The sequence below is a fragment of the Phocoena sinus genome, chromosome 20 (assembly GCF_008692025.1).
Source record: "Phocoena sinus isolate mPhoSin1 chromosome 20, mPhoSin1.pri, whole genome shotgun sequence".
NCBI classification, from domain to species: domain Eukaryota; kingdom Metazoa; phylum Chordata; class Mammalia; order Artiodactyla; family Phocoenidae; genus Phocoena; species Phocoena sinus.
This window is the reverse complement of record NC_045782.1, coordinates 57,407,495-57,414,130: the sequence shown is the minus strand read 5'-3', so window position 1 is coordinate 57,414,130 and position 6,636 is coordinate 57,407,495. Positions and strand designations below refer to the sequence as shown.

At 47.6% G+C, this 6,636-nt stretch overlaps 1 long non-coding RNA gene across 1 annotated transcript; it reads left to right on the top strand.

Moving 5' to 3' along the window:
* Positions 1–467: 467 nt before the first annotated feature.
* On the top strand, positions 468–2,851 carry LOC116746226. The gene is made up of 2 exons (XR_004347646.1): positions 468–622; positions 2,546–2,851. It is a non-coding gene; the product is annotated as an uncharacterized LOC116746226 (long non-coding RNA).
* Positions 2,852–6,636: the final 3,785 nt, after the last annotated feature.

Here is a 6,636-nt window from a genome sequence, read left to right as displayed (position 1 = left end):
GAGTCGGCATCTGCCTCGGGTCCATCGTAACTACCATTCATCGTCAGGTTCACCGGCCAGGCTCTATACAGAGCCACCCTCTCCCTGCATCTTGGGCTCTGAAGTTTAACTCTCCCTTCTATCCACCCACCTGGGACAACGGGTGGATTGTCTGGCTAGGGAAGGTGGATGTAATGATGGTATTAAAGGGGCACCAGCCAAGCAGGGGACATCGCACCAGATGTGGTTTGACACGACCCCCGCCCCTCTGCCTAGGACAGAGACAATGTGGTAGCTCCAGTGCATGGTCACAGTGCTGTGTTGGTCTTAGTGTGGGAGGGGCATCCTCCCCGCCCTTTGATTTGGGGCTTTGCTACATCACACGCTTTGGCCGATGAAACGTTACTGAATGTGACGTAAATAGAGACTAAAAATGTGCTTGTGTGGCTGATCTCTCCTTTTGAGCCTGTGCTGTCAACATGAGAAGAGTGACCTCTGGTCAGCGCAGGCCCCAGAATGGACACACACTGAACAGACCCGAGCCCAGCCCAGGGTGACAAGCCACGCCCGGACCTCAGCTTGAAGGAGAGAGCACTGCTGGCCTGATTCACCCTAGACCAGCCGAATCCCAGATGCCTCCAAGGTGGGTGAACGAGAATAAATGGTTCTTGCTTCAAGCCTCTGAGTTTGGGGTGGCTTGTTATGCAGCATTATTGTGGCAATAGCTAGCTGAGACAGATGGCAGTTAGGTTTCCTTTTGTACATCAGCTCCGTTCAGGTGGTAGAGATTGAGGCGAGTGTTCCATTCAGTGGAGAAGGATTGTGAGACCAATCAGGGTTTAGTGTGAAAGAATTCCAGGACTGATTAGCGATGTCTGCCATAGGAAAAGCAGTGGCACAAGGGCCACGTAGCTACTATGGGTCTAAAGCTTCTTCTGATGACTTGCCTTGGGGCCTCCCAAAGACAGGGCGGAACATGGAATGTGGCCTATTGAAAAGTACTAATACACACAGGTAGGAACACACGACACATACTCTGACGTTTGCATATTCATCTTTTTGGGCTATCATGCATGCAAGGGCACCAGTAGCACATCCACCTTCTTAGAAAAATGTACGTCATGTACTTCTTCTGGACAGATGCAGCCCCTGGGATACCAACTTGGTGAGCAGTTAGTCCTTTTTTTTTTTTTTTTGGTCATATGCGGGCTTCTCACTGCTGTGGCCTCTCCTGTTGCAGAGCACGGGCTCCGGACGCGCAGGCTCAGCGGCCATGGCTCACGGGCTCAGCCACTCCGCGGCATGCGGGATCTTCCCGGACCGGGGCACGAACCTGCGTCCCCTGCATCGGCAGGCGGGCTCTCAACCACTGCGCCACCAGGGAAGCCCGAGCAGTTAGTCCTTTTATGGGGGAAAAAAGGTGTCTCTTCCTCTGGGTAGATGTACACCACGCTGGGGTCCATGACTTAACAAACATAGCATTCGGGGACAGGATTTCAGCCTCCACTTGCTCCCTTGGCTAAGTACTTTTGCACAGTGCACAAATTGTACCGCTGTACATGGCAGACTTAGTGACAAGTTGGGATGGAAATAAAAGAAAAAGAGGAAATAAGGTGAAAAGAGAGAAAAATCTGCCCTTCTGTAATGTCAGTCTTGCCCAATTCCTTTGCTCTGGAGTTTCAAATGAGTGATCTTAGCACTATTTGACCTTGGGTTTCAGGCCCAAAGTACTTGTACATTCTGGGTAGTTGGAAGAATGGTTTAATTGAAGTGTATCAGCCTACTGGTGGGCAGACATGTTCTCTTCCAAACGAGGAAACTTCCATCCCACTGGATCTCTAGTCTGGAAATGTTGGAAAGTGCTAAGCTGAGAACCAACTCCCTAAAATCTTTTGCTCGTTCCTGCTTGTCAGGTACCTGGGAAAAGCAAACACTGTAGTGTAAAAGGATCCTCTCCTGCAAGGTAACTGAAAACCCAAGTAAAGACTGACCCTGAGAATTAGATTGCTGGAGTCTGAAGAGTCAAATAAAAAGGAATCACATCTGGTTCCATTTTTCTTGCGAACTTATCTCACACTGACCGAGTAGGTCCTTTCCTGAGTGTACAAATACGGAAGACACACACATGGTTGTTATCAAACAGTATTGTGCAAAATTAAACGGGCTACTTTATGGTGAAATGGAGAAGAACGGCAAGCATTTCAAACACATGAGTTTCTCTTCATTGGGTCTGGAAACAATCACTCATGAAGACAGCTACTTTATCTGCTAGAGTGTAGAGCATTCTAGAAGGGACTTCAGCGTGAGTTAAAACCAGTGACATGGTCAAACCTGAAACAGACCAGAGGTGTACAGAGCGCTGACTGCCCCATTCCTGGGGGATGGGAGTCTGAGTTAATGACAGGCCCCCACCTGGTGTCCCGAACTGATCTTTTGGACAAGGTTCCTAATATGCTGACCATATGTGAACTTGGGGCCAAAGGGAACAGACTTACTGGGGTTTTTCAATTATCTTTTGGTCTCAGAAACTCGCTGCATTGTTTCTATACCTGACTCTCATCCCCAGATGGTTCCGGGAAAAGTGCAATAGATGAGAAGCAGAAATCAAGGGAAGATCCCACACCCTGGCAAGGCTGGAAATCACTCCACACTGAGCCAGAGAAAGGAATATTCCAGGCGGTGGGCGTCGATAGTTCCAGCTGAGCGGTTTTGGAGATGATCCCTGTCCAGCGGCCGTTCCCAAAGCACACGAAGCCCTCCCCACAGGAAGTTTCCCACAGGACGTGTGCGAGCAAAAGTGTGGTGGTGAGAGGTGGGGGAAGAGTGAGACAATGAACTGTGAAGCAATAAAAGGTTACGAGGTTGGGAGAGAGAGAGGGCTCGTGAAGTCGCTTCCCCTACCGCTCCGCCTTGGAATTCCCAGATGTTCTCATTTTTATCGGCTGGGTTGCAGGATCGGAAGCTACCCCTAAATGGGGATCCGTGAGTGGTGTGCCAGTGGCCCAGAAAGGAAGTGCTCTGTGAACTGTCCCAGGAATGAGAGCTGAGACCTTGTCCAGAATTCCCTTCTCTTTCACTGTCCTGTTTCCAAACTTCCTGCCCTGGTGAGACCCTGTTATATCCCAAACCACACAACCCAACTCCCCACACAATCAAACCCATCCCAGGTCCTTGCTCAGGGTCTCGGGGAGCAACTGGTCAGTGAATCCTACGGATGAGGATGCCAGCAGCTTCTCAGAGTACAAGCGATCAGGGTTCAAAGTCAGTTCTTCGAAAGGACTTTCTGCCGTATACATTCTTGGAACAGTCAAGAGGACTGTGTCTAACAGGGAGAAGAATCGAGAGGAGGGGTCTTTTCTTCTATCCTAGAGTATGAAGATGGCCATCTAGGGTCCTCTCTTGACAAAGAAGGCAAAACATAGGATGCGTCAGATAAGTTCTAGGGAGATCGAGTGGACCCGCTGCCTTGCAATTGGAAGCGAGAGGCAGGAAAAATCTCATCCTTTATAGTTTAGACAGTTCAGAAAGGGTCTGCTGGAGCATTTAAAGATGGAAACTGTTTCATGGGACGGAGTTTTCCATTTCCAATGGCAAGTGTTGGGTGTGGTATGGAAAAGCCTAGATTTCTCAGGCAAAGAAATGTGAACTTGAAACCCTAGGAGGGCCACTCTCTTAGCGATCTGGCTGGGGTCATTTGAAAGTCAGTGGCTGAGAACCTGTGAAGGATGTGTGGTCAGCTGATGTGAGTCTATGGCTTTGTCCCCAGTGGTCCACGGATAAGCATCAGTCAGCCTAGCGGTCTGTCTTCATCTATCACATAGCAAGTTTCTCTCTCATGAGCCAAGAGCATGGGTCTAGACCGTCCTACTTGCGATCATTAAGTGCACACCCACTTCCACATTTTATTTCGGGGATAGCCCTGAGATTCCTTGCATCTGCCTTTGCCCATTCAAAAAAAGGAAACAATAACGCAGGTCATGCTTTTCTGGGTGTGAGTTAATGAACACTTAAATGTTTGCTATTTGTCGAGAGCTGGCAGGCCTCAGCCCCGAACGACCTATGCGCAGCCGTGGTCACCCCACAGGCAGAAAAGAGGGGACAGGCAGAGACGGATGGAAGGATAGAGGCCGGGTCTGCAAAGAGGGCTGTGCTGTGGTGGGTGGTGGGAGCGGAATGTCTGTGAACTGTGCAGCGTCTGGCCCCGACATCGGGCAGACCGATGCCCTCCCAGCCTCAGCAGCGTCTGCTGCCCTTGCCCTTCCTTCCCTAGCGCTTCTCTCCGTGAGCTGAGTCCAGCGTGGGCTCCCTGCACTGCCTCGGCTCCCAAGCCTCCACCACGCCCTGAGAACTTGAAGCTACCCCAAGACTGAGAGGAAATAAAGCTTCAGCGAAGAAAATGGCCAGGTGATCCTGCCTCATTTCTTCAGCCTCTTCTTGGCATGAATTAGGGACTACTATCTCTGTGAAACTGCAGGTGTCTAAGAAGAACTTTGATTTTTCTAAACATTTACAATTCTCTTTTATGCAGTCAGAAAATGGGCAAGGAGATGGAAAATGTAAATCTTTAAGCAAACGTGTGTGTCAGAGAGCTGTCAGGGCCCCCTTCAAAGGAGCAGATTATCATGAAAGATAGCCAGAGAGGAAAACAGAAGAGAGCAATTTCCAAACAGCAAGCCCCTCCCACCAGAAGGGTGGGGCCTGTCCTGAGAGCCAATGGGAGGCTTGGCTTACCCGGGCAAAGAAGGAGGACTTCCTGAAGGTGGGGCCAGTGTCCTTTGGTCCAGGTCTCACGTCCTCTGAAGAACAGTCAGTTAGAATGGTGGGGAGAGTTGTATCTGCTTCTTCCATCTCTCCTATCTTGAAATTGGTGTCCTTGATCATATGATTTTCCTTTAGGGACGTCACCATAATGAACTGACCCTTCTCTGAATCTCTTAGGAAGACAGGTTCAGGGAAAACCATGATGATCAAATTTGGTTTTGTCTCTTTCTCTCTCCTTTACTCCTGTCTTCATCCTTTTAATAAAATACTTTCAGGGGACTTCCCCCGGAGGCACAGTGGTTGAGAATCTGTCTGCCAAGGCAGGGGACACATTTTCGAGCCCTGGTCCGGGAAGATCCCACATGCCATGGAGCAACTAAGCCCGTGCCACCACAACTACTGAGCCCGCGTGCCACAACTACCGAAGCCTGCATGCCTGGAGCCCATGCTCTGCAACAGGAGAAGCCACCGCAATGAGAAGCCCGCACACTGCAGCGAAGAGGGGCCCCCAGTCACCGCAACTAGAGAAAGCCCGCGTGTAGCAACAAGGACCCAACGCAGCCAAAATGAATAAATAAATAAATTTATTAAAAAATAAAAAATAAAATGCTTCATACAAACAATAATCAAATAGAAAATATAATGAATATCAGTGAAATATGAAATACTGGCGATAAAGTTTAACAAGAGCCGTGCAGACTTAGAGGAGGAAAATGCTTACCTTCTACTGAAGAGGATGACTAAGTGGAGAGACAGCCTTTGTCCTTGGACACGTGGACACAATACTGCTGAAGTCCTTTCTCCCTAAATTATTCTGAAATTTAACACTAATTAAAAGCTCAGTAAGAGTTTGGGGTACTTGATAAATAATTCCTGAATCATGAGGAAGAACAGAAAGATGAGAATAATCAGGAAATCCTTCAAAAGAAAACAAGAAATCAAAAGGGTCAATTCGCCCTCCTAGATATATAGAGCACATTATAAAATTATAGTGATGTATAGTACCGCATCATACTAGGAAAAAGAAAAGACACACAGATTAGTGAAACAGATTAGAGGTTCCAGAGTATACCAATGTAAATTTCAGAATTCAGAAATATGATAAAGGACATTTTCTAACAAATGGGGAAAAGATAATTTATTGAATGCTATTGGTACAACTGGCTAGCCATTTGGGGGGAAAAAAAATGCCATCATCCCCCCCCACAATAAATTCCAGAGGCTTTAAATGTAAAAAATAAAACTATAAAAATACTAGAAGAGGGGCTTCCCTGGTGGCACAGTGGTTGAGAGTCCGCCTGCCGATGCAGGGGACACGGGTTCGTGCCCCGGTCCGGGAAGATCCCACATGCCGCGGAGCGGCTGGGCCCGTGAGCCGTGGCCGCTGAGCCTGCGCGTCCGGAGCCTGTGCTCCGCAACGGGAGAGGCCACAATGGTGGGAGGACCGCGTACCGGAAAAAAAAAAAAAAAAACTAGAAGAAAGCATGGGTGAATATTTGTAAATCTTTGGATGGAAACTTCTAAGCATGACACAAATGCTATAAACAATAAAGAAACAGATTGAAACATGTGACAGCGTAAAAATTAAAAACTTCTGTATGACAAACACCATAAACGAAGTAAAACACAAATAGGAAAACTATTTAGGACACACGTCAGAGGGTTAATATTCCTAATATAGAAAAACCTCTTACTAATAAGAAACTAAACAACCCAATGAAGCTGTATGTGTGTATCAGGCTTCATGGTTGACAAAAGAGTTTCAGTTTGGGGTTGTCAGTCAAAACAATATTTGGGACATACAGTGAAAATTTTTTTTTGTTATCTAAAATTCAAATTTAATTGGGCACCCTTTCTTTTTATCTGCTAAAGCTAGAAGCTCTGTCTCAGACACAT